Here is a 16,192-nt window from a genome sequence, read left to right on the forward strand (position 1 = left end):
GTAACCCTAGTAGCGCTCTAGAAATGTTAAGTAGCAACCTACTCCTCACCGGTCTCCCACTTAGCCGTCTATCCCCCCTTCAATCCGTTCAGAACGCTGCCGCACGTCTTATATTCCGCCAGAACCGATATACTCACACCACCCCTCTCCTCAAGTCACTTCACTGGCTTCCGATCAGATACCGCATACAATTCAAACTTCTCCTCCTTACCTACAAATGCACCCAGTCTGCGGCTCCTCACTACCTCTCTACCCTCATCTCCCCCTATGTCCCCGCCCGTAACCTCCGCTCACAGGACAAATCCCTCCTTTCAGTTCCCTTCTCCACCACTGCCAACTCCATGCTCCGCTCATTCTGCCTTGCCTCACCCTTTGCCTGGAACAATCTTCCTCAACCCCTACGCCAAGCTCCCTCCCTACCCATTTTCAAATCTCTGCTTAAAACTCACCTCTTCAATGCTGCGTTCGGCACCTAACCTTTTGTGAAATATAGTATTCCCTATCAGACGGACTCCACACTTGTCTTTAGATTGTACACCTGTCTTTTAGATTGTAAGCTTCTTCGAGCAGGGACTGTCCTTCCATGTTAAACTGTACAGCGCTGCGTAACCCTAGTAGCGCTTTAGAAATGTTAAGTAATAGTAGTAGTAGTAGTAAACTGAGGAGACCGCATTCTTGTGGCGGGCTGAAGGGCACTTGGGCATGCACAGTACAGCGCGCCTCACACTCCACAATACTCTCATTTAGCTTTGGTAAATTCCAGACTGGGCGGCGCGGATCTGTGTCACCCACTTGTGAGAATAAAGCCTGCTGTCCTTGGAGAATACCTGCTTACAGGTAAGTATCTTCACTTTCTCCGAGGACAAGCAGGCTGCTTGTTCTCACGACTGGGTTGACGTCCGCGGCAGCCCCCACCAACCGGAAAAAGCTTCGCGGGACGGTCGGCACGCAGGGCACGCCCACCGCGCATGCGCGGCCGTCTTCCCGCCCGTGCGCGACCGCTCCCGCCAGTTACTTTTTTTCCGCGACTGAGAGAGTCGTGTTTTTGCAACTCTCTCGTTTCAGCCGCCGGAATTTTCGACCGCGTTTACGCGGGTCGTCGCTCTTGGCCTTTTCGGCCTCTTCTTCTTTCGTTTCGTTTTGTTATCCAAAAAAAAAAAAAAAAAAAAAAAGAATTTTGCGCGTGTGGAGCACGCGCTCCTCCCTTTTCCCTCGCTTTCTAGCGGGGACGCCTCGTTGCGGCCTAGTGGCCGCTCGGTCGGTTTCAATTTTCGTGGTGTGATTTTAGCCACCATTGCCGACTTTGACTTCGCCGACGCGATTTTTCCGTCGATGTCCTCGAAGGTCCCGAGTGGATTTAAAAAGTGTGGTCGCTGCGGCCGGCCGATCTCGCAGACCGACACCCACGCTTGGTGCCTCCAGTGCCTCGGGCCGGAGCACAATCTCAAGTCGTGTGCTTTGTGTCTCGGTCTCCGGAAACGGACTCAGGTTGCGAGGCAAGTTCTGCGGGACCGTCTTTTTGGAACTTGCGCCGGCCCCTCGACGTCGACCTCGACGGCATCGGTATCGAAGGCCGGTTCTTCGGTACCGGTATCGATGCCCGAGACATCGGCACCGATGGCAGCGACCCCAGGAGAACAGGTCCCGTCGGCCCGCCGGTCCGCCGGCGAGAGTGGGGTAGAGAGACCGCGTGGGCAGTCGGCCCCGGTCACTCCCTCAACTCGTGAGCCACGGGACCGAACCCTGTCGGACCCGGTACCTCGAGACCGAGGGGGATCGACCTCCTCCTCCTCCATGCCCTCCGGCACCGGTGACGTGCACCGGAAGAAGGACAAGAAGCGCCGTCACCGGGAGCCCTCGGTGCCTGAAGAGGAGTCGACGCCGAAGCGTCATCACAGAGAGGAGAGATCTCCGTCGGTGGTGGAGGTACCGACGCGTCGGGGTTCCGGCACCTCGGTGCCGTCTCCTGGCCCCCAGCAGCTTCTGGCACCGACACCCTTACCGGCCCCACCGCCTTTCTCGGCAGCGGGCCTGGACGAGTGCCTCAGAGCCATCCTTCCGGGGCTCCTGGAAGGGCTGATGCGCCAGGCTGTGCCGGCGCCGGGGGTGCTTGCGCCCTCGGCGCCGATGACTGTGGCGCCGGCGAGCTCTAGCCCGGCGCCGGGGCAGTCGACACCGCCGCCGCTTGCGGTGCCGGTCTCGACAGCCACGCAGGTGGAGTCCCCGTCGACGTCGATGGAGGGAGCTCCGTCCCCGCCGGCGCGGGAGTCCACCGCTCGACGACACCGAGGCCTCGGTGCCTCGACGTCGAGCCGGGCCCGGTACCGGACTCAGCTACATGAGCTAATGTCCGATACCGAGGATGAGGACTCGTGGGGGGAAGAGGAGGACCCGAGATATTTCTCCTCAGAGGAGTCTACGGGCCTTCCCTCGGACCCCACGCCGTCACCGGAGAGGAAGCTCTCACCTCCTGAGAGTCTCTCCTTTGCCTCCTTTGTGCGGGATATGTCTATAAGCATTCCCTTTCCCGTGGTCTCTGTGGAAGAGCCGAGGGCCGAGATGCTCGAGGTCCTCGACTATCCATCACCACCTAGAGAGTCCTCCACGGTACCGCTGCACAATGTCCTGAAGGAGACGCTGCTCCGGAACTGGGTGCGACCATTAACTAATCCCACCATTCCCAAGAAAGCAGAGTCCCAGTACAGGATCCACTCTGACCCAGAGCTCATGCGGCCCCAGTTGCCCCATGACTCAGCGGTCGTGGATTCTGCTCTCAAGAGGGCACGGAGTTCGAGGGATACCGCCTCGGCGCCCCCGGGGCGGGAGTCTCGCACTCTGGACTCATTTGGGAGGAAGGCCTACCAGTCCTCCATGCTCGTGACCCGCATCCAATCTTACCTGCTCTATATGAGCATCCACATGCGGACCAATGTGCAACAGCTGGCGGACCTGGTCGATAAGCTCCCGCCGGAGCAGTCCAGGCCTTATCAGGAGGTGGTCAGGCAGCTGAAGGCGTGCAGAAAGTTCCTGTCCAGGGGGATTTTTGACACCTGTGACGTGGCATCTCGTGCTGCGGCCCAAGGTATAGTGATGCGCAGGCTCTCATGGCTGCGTGCCTCTGACCTGGACAACCGCACCCAGCAGAGACTGGCTGACGTCCCTTGCCGGGGGGATAACATTTTCGGTGAGAAGGTCGAGCAGATGGTGGACCAACTGCATCAGCGGGAAACCGCTCTCGACAAGCTCTCCCACCGGGCGCCTTCAGCACCCGCCCCCACGGGTGGGCGTTTTTTCCCGGGCACGGCAGGCTGCACCCTATTCTTTTGCAAAGCGTAGGTACAACCAGCCGGCCCGAAGGCCTCGTCAGGCACAGGGACAGCCCCAGCGCGCTCGTTCTCGTCAACAGCGTGCGCCTAAGCAGCCCCCTGCGCCTCCACAGCAAAAGCCGGGGACGGGCTTTTGACTGGATCCACGGGAACATAGCCGCCCTACAAGTGTCCGTACCGGACGATCTGCCGGTCGGAGGGAGGTTAAAATTTTTTCACCAAAGGTGGCCTCTCATAACCTCCGACCAGTGGGTTCTCCAAATAGTGCGGTGCGGATACGCCCTGAATTTGGCCTCCCTGCCTCCAAATTGTCCTCCAGGAGCTCAGTCTTTCAGCTCCCATCACAAGCAGGTACTTGCAGAGGAACTCTCCGCCCTTCTCAGCGCCAATGCGGTCGAGCCCGTACCACCCGGGCAGGAAGGGCAGGGATTCTATTCCAGGTACTTCCTTGTGGAAAAGAAAACAGGGGGGATGCGTCCCATCCTAGACCTGAGAGGCCTGAACAAATTCCTGGTCAAAGAAAAGTTCAGGATGCTTTCCTTGGGCACCCTTCTGCCAATGATTCAGAAAAACGATTGGCTATGTTCCCTGGATTTAAAGGACGCATACACTCACATCCCGATACTGCCAGCTCACAGACAGTATCTCAGATTCCGCCTGGGCGCACGGCACTTTCAGTATTGTGTGCTGCCCTTTGGGCTCGCCTCTGCCCCACGAGTGTTTACAAAGTGCCTCGTGGTGGTAGCGGCCTACCTACGCAAGCTGGGAGTGCACGTGTTCCCATATCTCGACGATTGGCTGGTCAAGAACACCTCGGAGGCAGGAGCCCTCCGGTCCATGCAGTGCACTATTCAACTTCTGGAGCTGCTGGGGTTTGTGATAAATTACCCAAAGTCCCATCTCCAGCCAACTCAATCTCTGGAATTCATAGGAGCGCTGCTGAATTCCCAGACAGCTCAGGCCTACCTTCCCGAAGCGAGGGCCACCAATCTCTTGGCCCTGGCTTCGCAGACCAGAGCGTCTCAGCAGATCACAGCTCGGCAGATGTTGAGACTTCTGGGTCATATGGCCTCCACAGTTCATGTGACTCCCATGGCTCGTCTTCACATGAGATCTGCTCAATGGACCCTAGCTTCCCAGTGGTTCCAAGCCACCGGGAATCTAGAAGATGTCATCCGCCTCTCCACCAGTTGTCGCACTTCACTGCTCTGGTGGACCATCCGGACCAATTTGACCCTGGGACGTCCATTCCAAATTCCGCAGCCCACGAAAGTGCTGACGACGGATGCATCTCGCCTGGGGTGGGGAGCCCATGTCGATGGGCTCCACACTCAGGGTCTGTGGTCCCTCCAGGAAAAGGATCTGCAGATCAACCTCCTGGAGCTCCGAGCGATCTGGAACGCACTGAAGGCTTTCAGAGATCGGCTGTCCTGTCAAATTATCCAAATTCGGACAGACAATCAGGTTGCAATGTATTACGTCAACAAGCAGGGGGGCACCGGATCTCGCCCCCTGTGCCAGGAGGCCGTCGGGATGTGGCGTTGGGCGTGTCGGTTCGGCATGCTCCTCCAAGCCACATACCTGGCAGGCGTAAACAACAGTCTGGCCGACAGACTGAGCAGAGTCATGCAACCGCACGAGTGGTCGCTCCATGCCAGAGTGGTACGCAAGATCTTCCGAGCGTGGGGCACCCCCTCGGTGGACCTTTTCGCCTCTCAGACCAACCACAAGCTGCCTCTGTTCTGTTCCAGACTTCAGGCACACGGCAGGCTAGCGTCGGATGCCTTTCTCCTCCATTGGGGGACCGGCCTCCTGTATGCTTATCCTCCCATACCTTTGGTGGGGAAGACCTTACTGAAGCTCAAGCAAGACCGCGGCACCATGATTCTGATAGCGCCCTTTTGGCCCCGTCAGATCTGGTTCCCTCTTCTTCTGGAGTTGTCCTCCGAAGAACCGTGGAGATTGGAGTGTTTTCCGACTCTCATTCGCAGAACGACGGAGCGTTGCTGCACCCCAACCTTCAGTCTCTGGCTCTCACGGCCTGGATGTTGAGGGCGTAGACTTCACTGCGTTGGGTCTGTCTGAGGGTGTCTCCCGGGTCTTGCTTGCCTCTAGGAAGGATTCCACTAAAAAGAGTTACTTTTTCAAGTGGAGGAGGTTTGTCGTGTGGTGTGAGAGCATGGCCCTAGAACCTCGTTCTTGCCCTGCACAGAACCTGCTTGAATACCTTCTGCACTTATCAGAGTCTGGCCTCAAGACCAACTCAGTAAGGAATCACCTTAGTGCGATTAGTGCTTACCATTATCGTGTGGAAGGTAAAGCCATCTCTGGAGAGCCTTTAGTCGTTCGATTCATGAGAGGCTTGCTTTTGTCAAAGCCCCCTATCAAGCCTCCTACTGTGTCATGGGATCTCAACGTCGTCCTCACCCAGCTGATGAAACCTCCTTTTGAGCCACTGAATACCTGCCATCTGAAGTACTTGACCTGGAAGGTCATTTTCTTGGTGGCAGTTACTTCAGCTCGTAGGGTCAGTGAGCTTCAAGCCCTAGTAGCTCATGCTCCATATACTAAATTTCATCACAACAGAGTAGTGCTCCGCACTCACCCAAAGTTCCTGCCGAAGGTGGTGTCGGAGTTCCATCTTAACCAGTCAATTGTCTTGCCAACATTCTTCCCCAGGCCGCATACCCGCCCTGCTGAACGTCAGTTGCACACATTGGACTGCAAGAGAGCATTGGCCTTCTACTTGGAGCGGACACAGCCCAACAGACAGTCCGCCCAATTGTTTATTTCTTTCGACCCTAACAGGCTAGGGGTCGCTGTCGGGAAACGCACCATCTCTAATTGGCTAGCAGATTGCATTTCCTTCACTTACGCCCAGGCTGGGCTGACTCTTGAGGGTCATGTCACGGCTCATAGTGTCAGAGCCATGGCAGCGTCGGTGGCCCACTTGAAGTCAGCCACTATTGAAGAGATCTGCAAGGCTGCGACGTGGTCATCTGTCCACACATTCACATCTCATTACTGCCTCCAGCAGGATACCCGACGCGATAGTCGGTTCGGGCAGTCGGTGCTGCAGAATCTGTTTGGGGTGTAATCCAACTCCACCCTCCAGGACCCGAATTTATTCTGGTCAGGCTGCACTCTCAGTTAGTTGTTCTTCGTAGGTCAATTTCTGTTGTTTCCTCGCCGTTGCGAGGTTCCATTGACCTGGGTTCTTGTTTTGAGTGAGCCTGAGAGCTAGGGATACCCCAGTCGTGAGAACAAGCAGCCTGCTTGTCCTCGGAGAAAGGGTATGATACATACCTGTAGCAGTTGTTCTCCGAGGACAGCAGGCTGATTGTTCTCACCTACCCTCCCTCCTCCCCTTTGGAGTTGTGTTTTATACTTTATTGCTTGTCATTCAACTGGCGGGAGCGGTCGCGCACGGGCGGGAAGACGGCCGCGCATGCGCGGTGGGCGTGCCCTGCGTGCCGACCGTCCCGCGAAGCTTTTTCCGGTTGGTGGGGGCTGCCGCGGACGTCAACCCAGTCGTGAGAACAATCAGCCTGCTGTCCTCGGAGAACAACTGCTACAGGTATGTATCATACCCTTTATCTCAGGTGTCTCTCATGAGGAACTTGGTGAAAAGCTTTCTGAAAATCATTCTCCCTGTCTCCTCAGCTCGAAACCTTGGGGTCATCTTTGACTCTTCTCTCTCCTTCTCTGCTCATATCCAGCAGATTGCCAAGACCTGTCGTTTCTTTCTTTACAACATCCGTAAAATCCGCCCCTTTCTTTCCGAGCACTCTACCAAAACCCTCATCCACACCCTTATCACCTCTCGTTTAGACTACTGCAATCTGCTTCTTGCTGGCCTCCCACTTAGTCACCTCTCCCCTCTCCAGTCGGCTCAAAACTCTGCTGCCCGTCTCATCTTCCGCCAGGGTCGCTTTACTCATACTACCCCTCTCCTCAAGACCCTTCACTGGCTCCCTATCCGTTTTCGCATCCTGTTCAAACTTCTTCTACTAACCTATAAATGTACTCTGCTGCTCCCCAGTATCTCTCCACACTCGTCCATCCCTACACCCCTTCCCGTGCACTCCGCTCCATGGATAAATCCTTCTTATCTGTTCCCTTCTCCACTACTGCCAACTCCAGACTTCGCGCCTTTTGTCTCGCTGCACCCTACGCCTGGAATAAACTTCCTGAGCCCCTACGTCTTGCCCCATCCTTGGCCACCTTTAAATCTAGACTGAAAGCCCACCTCTTTAATATTGCTTTTGACTCGTAACCACTTGTAACCACTCGCCTCCACCTACCCTCCTCTCTTCCTTCCCGTTCACATTAATTGATTTGATTTGCTTACTTTATTTATTTTTTGTCTATTAGATTGTAAGCTCTTTGAGCAGGGACTGTCTTTCTTCTATGTTTGTGCAGCGCTGCGTATGCTTTGTAGCGCTATAGAAATGCTAAATAGTAGTAGTAGTAGGTACCCTACATCAACCGGCTCACCTTTATCCATATGTTTGTTCATGCCTTCAAAGAAATAAAGCAGATTGGTGAGGCAAGACTTCCCTTGGCTTGACCCATACTGACTCTGTCCCATTAGACCATGTTTGTCTAAGTGTTCCATAATTTTATTCTTTATTATAATAAGTTTCCACTATTTTGCCTGGCACTGAAGTCAGGCTTACCAGTCTATATGGAATCATCCCAGAACCCTTTTTAAAAATCAGTGTTACGTTGGCCACCCTCTAATCTTAAGGTACCAAGGATGATTTTAATGATAGGTTACCGATAGCTAGCAGCAGATCAACAATTTCATGTTTGAGTTCTTTCAGTATCCTGGGGTGTATTATCTGGTCCAGGTGATTTATCACTGTTTAGCTTGTCGATCTGGCTCCGTATATGTTCCAGGTTCACTGAGATTTCTTTCAGTTCTTCCTTACCCGTGAAAACAGTTTCTGCTACAGGTAGATCTCTTACATCTTCTTCCATAAAGACCAAAGTAAAAAATTAATTCATTTTGTCCACTATGGCATTGTCCTCCCCGAGTGCCCCTTTTGCTCCTTCATGATCTAACTGTCCCACGGATTCCCTCATAGGCTTTCTGCTTCTGATATGCCTAAAAAATTTATTACTATGAGTTTGTCTCTGTTGCAATTGTTTTTTAATATTCTTTTTTAGCCGCCTTTATCAGTGTGTTGTATCTAGCTTGCCAGTGCTTATGTTGCTTCTTATTTTTTTCATTTGGTTCCTTTTTCCATTCTTTGAAGGATGTTCTTATGGCTCTAATAGCCTTTTTCACTTCACCTTTTAACCATGCTGGGCGTCGTTTGCTCTTCTTTCCACCTTGTTAATATATGGAATACATCTGATCTGGGCTTTCACGATGGTATTTTTAAACAACGTCCCTGCCTGATTTAAAGTCCTAACCTTGGCAGCTGATCCTTTTATCTTCTTTTTAACCATTTGCCTCATTTTATCTTAGTTGCCCTTTCATAAATTAAATGCTGCTACCTTAGATTTCCTTAGTGATTACTCCAGCTATCAGCTCAAATTTGAACATCTTATGATCACTGTTTCCCAATGGACCCAACACCACTACCCCTTGTACCATGCCCTTCATTCCACTAAGGACTAGATTTAAAATAGCATTTCCTCTTGTCATTTCTTAGACCAGTTGTTCCAAGAAGCAGTCATTTATTACGTCTAGGAATTTTATCTCCCTGTCTCTCCCTGATGTAACATTTATCCAGTCAATATTGGGGTAATCATCCATTATTATACTGTTGCTCAGTATTTCTGTAAACATTTCTTAATCTTAGCCATGCTTTTATAAGGGGAAGGGGGTGGGATTTGATATGTCTCCTTTCTGTGATTACAGGTAGTTGTTTTATTTTACCTGGGGCAATTTAGGGTTGCCCGGAGTCAGAAGGAGCTGCAGTGGGAATCGAACCCAGTTCTCATGGTTGTCAGGCCACTGTGCTAACCTCTAGGCTACTCCTCCATTGAGTTTCAAAACCACTTTCCCTCTTTAGAGTTTGGCGAATCTTGACAAGTGGTATGCAGAAGATGCAGTTCGCTCTCTGTTGAATCTTTCACTCACATCTTGGACAGACAGAATCCAAGTAGAAATAACATGGAGATACTTTTAAGTCCAAATTGCAATTTTCTTTAGCTTTGGAGGCCACCTAAAAGGTTCTTTCAAGTGTTTCATCCACATGCAATGCACCTTCTCAAAGGTGAGATGCTATACGTCCTTCTGTCCTGTCCTGAGTGGAGTTTATTCTGCTGCTTAAGGTGCTGGGATTTACATCCTTTGATCCCCAGTGTATCTTGGAAAAATCTTACCCTTATGTAGTTCTTGGTTTTTAATTCTTCTAAAAGAATTTTGAGCTAGAAGTTTTAACATGCACAGATCCCTTTCTCTAGTTGCAGAAGCGGGAGGGTCTATTAAACAGTTCTGCCCTTTCTTCCAAAGTTGGTATTGTTGTTGCTCCAGAGTTGGTGGTGGTGTTGTTCTATGTCTGTTGTGTACTTTTGAAGTGGCCAATCAATTTCCAAGATTGGACAGATTAGATTTTTCTGTGTTCAGGTTTCAGATCAGGCAAACCAACTAAGGTAATACTTTCAGCATATATTTAATTTCAAAAGGAAGCGTCATCCTAAGTTTGAAAACTTTCTGCTAGAGGTGCTTTGACCTCATGGGTGGAGTGGGAGCAGTACATCTGATTTGTAGTTGCAGACCAGTGATATAGTCGTTCTTTCTTATATTTGCAAAGCATTGTTAGATCCAGGTAGGAGCATGACTGTATACTGCATTTAGGACCATTATTTGGGCATTGATCTTAGAATCCCACCCATCTTGGGAACTGCTGTGATACATCCCACAGATCCTGGACTGGTCTGATGAATGCTAAGGAAGGAGAAATTAGGTCTTACCTGCTTATTTTCTTTTCTTGGTCCCACCAGACCAGGCCAGAGGCACCCTCCAGTATATTTCCATTTATTAAATCACGTTAGTATGCTTTAATATTCTTCACACTCTTTTGTCAACAGTCAAAATTCTCTTCAGGTTCAACATTCAAGGACAGAAATGGCACATCTCAAAGGTTTGGGGTTTTGTTTTGGGTTATTTTTTTTTTTTTTTGTAACCATGATGTGTTACAATAAGTACTATTAGCACATCAAATCAAGAGAAATAGAAAATAGATGGTCTATTGCTTTGTCATTGGAAACACTGAGCATCTAAGGCTGCACACCTTAGGAGTCAGCACTCAAGAAAAAGGTCTAGGTGTCATTGTAGACAGTATTCTGAAATCTTCTGCCCAGTGTGCGTCGGCAGTGGCCAAAAAAGCAAGCAAGATGCTGAGAATTATTAGGAAAGGAATGCAAAATAAGACCAAGAATATTATTAATGCCTCTGTATCGCTCCATGGTGTGACCTCACCTTGAGTATTGCATTCAGTTCTAGTTGCTATATCTCAAAAAAGATATAGCAGAATTAGAAAAGGTTTAAAGACGAGCAACCAAAATGATAAAGGGGATGGAACTGCTCCCATATAAGGAAAGGCTAAAGCGGTTAAGGCGCTTCAGCTTGGAAAAGAGACGGCTGGGGGGGGGGGGGGATATGATTGAGGTCTATAAAATCCTGAGTGGTGTAGAACAGGTAGAAGTGAATCAATTTTTCACTCTTTCAAAAAATACAAAGACCAGGGGACACTCAATGAAATTACATGGAAATATCCTTAAAACAAATAGGAGGAAATATTTTTTTCACTCAAAGAATAGTTAAGCTTTGCAACTCACTGCCAGAGGATGTGGTAATGGCGGTTAGTGTATCTGGGTTTAAAAAAGGTTTGGACAAATTCCTGGAGGAAAAGTCCATAGTCTGTTATTGAGTTGGTTAGCCCCTGGATTTGTAGCATGGAATGTTGCTACTAATTGGGTTTCTGCCAGGTACTTGTGACCTGGATTGGCCACTGTTGGAAAGCATGATACTAGGTTAGATGGAGCATTGGTCTGACCCAGTATATCTGTTCTTATATTCTTAATTGGGCGAAGAACGCAGAACTGTTTGTTTTTGTTTTTTTCTGTCTCCATCTGCTGGTAGATGGGCACAAATTCACAGATTCTGGACTGATGTGGTGAAACTAAAAGAGAGAAAATTAGGAGAGACAAATTTCTCCCTAATGGATTTTTAATATATGTAAACTTACCTCATGCATATGAATTTAGGTAGACTGGAAATCTAACTGGACCGATGTACCTCCAAGATTTTGTTGAGGAGCATCTCTCTATATAGTGAGTACATTTCCTGTAAATTCTTGTTTCATGTATTGCACACCTTGACTAGGTTGCATGCACTGTTGAACATGAGCCCTCTCTTACGTGCAGGGCTTAATTTCTAGGGAAATGACCTAGAATGCAGCTACTACTTTAGACTCCAGAGCAGTAGGGGTATTGCACACAGCCTGCAGAGAAGAGGAGGGGAATGGGGCATGCCTGGAGCAAAGCAGCAAACAACCATTTGCTCCCTAATCTAGCCCTCTTTTTTTTTTGTTTGTTGCTTCAGCCCCTAGCCTCCCCACCCCTCCACAGCTGCACAGTTCTACTTCCTTAATTATGTCCTGGTTATATGTATCTATATGTTTAGTAACAGTGCAGAAATGATTTAGCAGTAGTGTTTGACCTGTAAATCATTTAGAGGCTAAAGCTGAGTTACATGACACTAAGGACTAGTTACTGCCATTCTAAATTTTCAACAAGCAGCAAATGTTTGTTTTTGTTTTGTTTTGTTTTCAACTCTAGTAAAGCTGTTCCTCTTTGTAGGTTTGCAGATGGGAATTATGCAGTAAAGTCACTGAGAAGTAGCAGTTGGTGCTGAAGTCATCATGTCTCCAGCAAGGACTTCCTTTTTTGTTTTTGTTTTTTCTTTTTTTTTGAATGCTTTCAACACTTCGCCAAACACTACTTACTAACAGCAGATCACTGAAGAGTTCCCAGGGCTCTATATCTTATATATTGAAACTGCAACAGTTACAAGTCTTAACCACATCTCTCTTATGGACTGTCTTGCAGGGTTGTTCTTTTTTAGCTAACCCTAAAAATGGGAATATAAATTTCTGGTTCATATTAGTGAAGTGCATGTAAAATTGGACATCAGAAGAATTCAGATTTGTTCAGTCCACCTACAACTGATACAAACTCATCATATGCAAAGTCCAAAGGAACTGAAGCAACAGTAACTTGTAGCCTTGTATTCAGTACTGAAGTGTATGCAAGATCTTGAGCTAGTACTGGGGTTCATTACTTTTAGAACACTCTGGTATAGATTGGGGGTAGGCGGTTAGTGTTGCTTGTTTCAAGATACACGTATTTTTAAGTGATTTGACTGTTTATAGTAGAGTGAATAGGAAAAAGGCCATGATTGACTGTTGAATCCCTACAAAGCCTGATTTCATTGTGATAAATCTTTCCATGTGTGCTCCATGATCAGCATAAGGAATGAGGAGGTTGATTAGTATGGACAGTGGCAGAAAGTAAGTAGAAAAATCTGATTCCTTGTAGCCTAATGGTGTTGAAAATACTCAAGTGAAACCTCCTTATGCTGGTAAATCCTAATCTTGCCAACCCATTCCTAGTCTCAGCAAAATGTTTTCTAGCCCAGGCATTTTGCTTCCTGTTTGCTAGATGGTGCAGTGTGTGCTGTTGGATTTACATAATAAGCTTATTCCATTTTTCTGCACCTGAAGGATGTCTGAAGTGACAGCAGTTCTGCTCTGTGTTTTGTCACCAGTTCATAATACTACACTTTACTGCTGAGGCTCTTAAGGACAAGAATGCAACCCTGGACCTTTCTATTGGAAATTTATGTGAAATTGGACTTGGCCGTTTTTTAAAAATATAACTTTTCCCCTTGATCTGAATTTAGCAAATTCAGGCAAGGCTGTTGAGAATGTATTAGAAGTTAACAAAAAAAAAAATTCCTTTCATTTGTTTTGAATAATGATGGCCTTACTATGTGTCTGTGTAGGTCATCAGCTCGATTTTTTAAACTTTGATGTTTGTGGTTTGATTTTTGTGTTTTACCTCATGGTTTGCACTTTTGGAAATGTGTAAGTTGAGGAAACTTGTGATCAGCATTTCTTTATTAATAAATTTCCCTTTTTGTGCTGCTGAGACGGTGATTTGAAAAGTCATAATCAGTACATACAGAACTTAAAGAACTTGAGTGTTGTGTAAACAGATGAGGGATAGTATTCTTGACAGGCACACCCCACAAATAAGATGTGGGTTTGTCAAGTCCTGCAGTGATTTGTAGAGCTTATAGCAATTTTCATCTTGTGTTTTTTGAAGCAGATTTTGGCCCTGAGGTGCATTAAGGGTTTGTTTGTTGTGTATGATATGGTTCCTTTGGTGGTGTAGTGAAAGGCTTAGCTTTCTCTCCAGACTGGCAGCTTCTTCATGATAGCTAGTTTTACCCATTTAAGCCATTTGAGGTGGCATTTATTATGATAGTTTTCTTTTTTGTTCAGAAAAAGCACTTTTTTAATTCATATGCATTTTGTTTAGAAAACTTGTAGGCAGAAAACATTGTTGCCTTTTCTGTTGCTGCCTCCATTGCCCAGACCTTACAAGCCTTTGTGAGCACTTAAGTATAATGTCTGGGTCAATTAAAAGTTTAAATTTTGATAAGCCAGTGTTAAATTTTTTAATCTGTAGAATAGTTCTGTATGCTGCGACTCTACTGCATGAACCTGTTTTAACATCTTTTGACTTGCTGAGCCAGCTAGTATAGAACCAAAATGAGAACTCTTGTGTTGTGTACAGTATATAACTGTGCAGAAACCAGTATAAGTTGTGCTGCTTGAAATAACTATTTGGTCCTAAAAATTGTTTGCAAAACCTTGCCAATAAACAGTATTTTTTCTTGGGCTTAGGCTTTATCAGATCACATGCAGTAATAACAATCTGTGAATTCTGGAATTAAATGAAAAAAAGCCCCACTGAGTTCTGCTTCCAAACAAATGTCTGTATTGGGGTAACATTTGCAGTATAAAAAATGCAAGGGAGAGTATACGCATGAAGTAATGTACATTACATGTAATACCAAAAAGAGATATTCAGCATTCATATAATATAGGGAATTTTGTAGTACCCTGCAATAGACTACATTAAGGTTGTGTGTAATTCTGGTGATTTGTCCTTTTATGAATGCTGCATAAGAACAATACTAGTTCATTATCTGATTTTCTTTTGTGATGAAACTCTGTTCGCAGTAACTTTGAACTTGAAACCAATTAATGATCATGAATATGAGGAATGGTACAGAGAAAGGGAGACAGATTGAGGTCCCAAGTTAAGTGAAGCTGTGTACTGTTTTTTAACTAAAGCTGTTTGACAACATGATCCCTGATCCTCCTCATGGAGAGCTGCTTGTGGCAAAGAAGCACTACTGCTTTAATACTTTTATTTTGAAACGTTTTGACATGCGTCTCATACAAACCATACTGAACAGTCTTGCAGATGACATGTCATGCAGAATTACTAATTGGTCTGAGCATGCATGCAATGGAATTACATGTCTCATGTTGTCTTACGTACCTGTCTGGTTCTATTATTGCTCCTCCTGTTGGAACTATTCAAAACATGCCTACAGTCTCCAGTTAAGTGCCAGCTTTTGCAAGAGGAATGTTAAGACTTTTTTTTTGTGGTCTTCAAATGGAAGTTAGTACATAATAGGGATATTCCTGTTTAGGTAGGAATATTTTTTTTTCTAACCTGTTGTGCTTGAGTATGCAGAACTTTATATTGGTCTTCTGTGGCACATAAGCCGCATTGAGCCTGCCATGAGTGGGGAAAGCGTGGGGTACAAAAGTAACAAAAATAAAATAATGGAAAACAAGGTAATCATTTGGGCCCCAAAAACATTTTTGTAGACTTTGCTTGCAGATTTACTGCTTTTGCCACGTTCCCTGGATCCCTGATGTTTTGCCGCCAGTGCTATTAACTGGGAGTAATGTATGTGCTAGGTTTCCAGTTCCCCAGTACATTGCTCAGGGGGGTTGCCTCCCTTTTTTTCTGTAGGCCTGTAGATATTGGGACCAATTGTAGAAACAGAACTTTGGAATCAAATATTAGAAAATTGGAGTGAGAAAAATTATTGTCATGACACCATTTCTGGTACAGACAACACTGATTATATATATATATATATATATATATATATATATATATATATATATATATATATATCATTTTGCATAAAATAGGAAGTTAAACTTATTGCATTTTTGTTAGTAAAAACAATTGTGCTATTCTGAAGAAATATTTGGAGTTAGTTTTTTTGTTTGTACTATGCAAGTTATGGATGTGATCCTAGTTCTGAGTCATCTTCTGTCCTCCATTTCCCAGCCATAAAGGGTAAAACCCATTAAGATAGCAATCTTTTTGCCAGGTGTTCGTATACATTTGATTGGTATAGCCTGCCTTGTATGTGGGTCATATTTGTCTAGCTTTTCACTTTAATATTCCATTCCTTCCTACAGATCTTTAATAGAACGACACCAATTCTGTTTTTGTTGTGGTGTTTTTGTTGTTTTTTTTGTTTGGTTTTTTTGCCATATATTAGTTTACTCTGCAGTAAGCACATTTTTTACTCTGCTAGATGGATGGAGATGTCGCACTTGTATAAATGGTATGATGTGTTTTGCATGCATAGCAATGCTCATCAGTCCTTGAAAATAGTACTATAGTGGTCAGATTGGTATGATGTAGTCTTCATTGTCAATTCTTTTTTTAACAATTAAATCCCATACAGAAGATCTCAGAACTGTGGAGGAAACTGCCATGTCATGTGAAAAGCTTCTCCTGCT

At 46.6% G+C, this 16,192-nt stretch overlaps 1 protein-coding gene across 3 annotated transcripts in view; it reads left to right on the forward strand.

The window, feature by feature from the left end:
- FAM168B (family with sequence similarity 168 member B) overlaps positions 1-14,252 on the forward strand; it is a 223,894-nt gene extending 209,642 nt beyond the window's left edge. For all 3 annotated transcript variants that reach the window (XM_030216872.1, XM_030216871.1, XM_030216873.1), the window contains one exon: positions 12,147-14,252. The gene's annotated coding sequence lies outside the window, so the exon portion shown is untranslated. The remainder of the gene's footprint in view (positions 1-12,146) is intronic.
- Positions 14,253-16,192: the final 1,940 nt, after the last annotated feature.

The sequence above is a fragment of the Microcaecilia unicolor genome, chromosome 10 (assembly GCF_901765095.1).
Source record: "Microcaecilia unicolor chromosome 10, aMicUni1.1, whole genome shotgun sequence".
NCBI classification, from domain to species: Eukaryota; Metazoa; Chordata; class Amphibia; order Gymnophiona; family Siphonopidae; genus Microcaecilia; species Microcaecilia unicolor.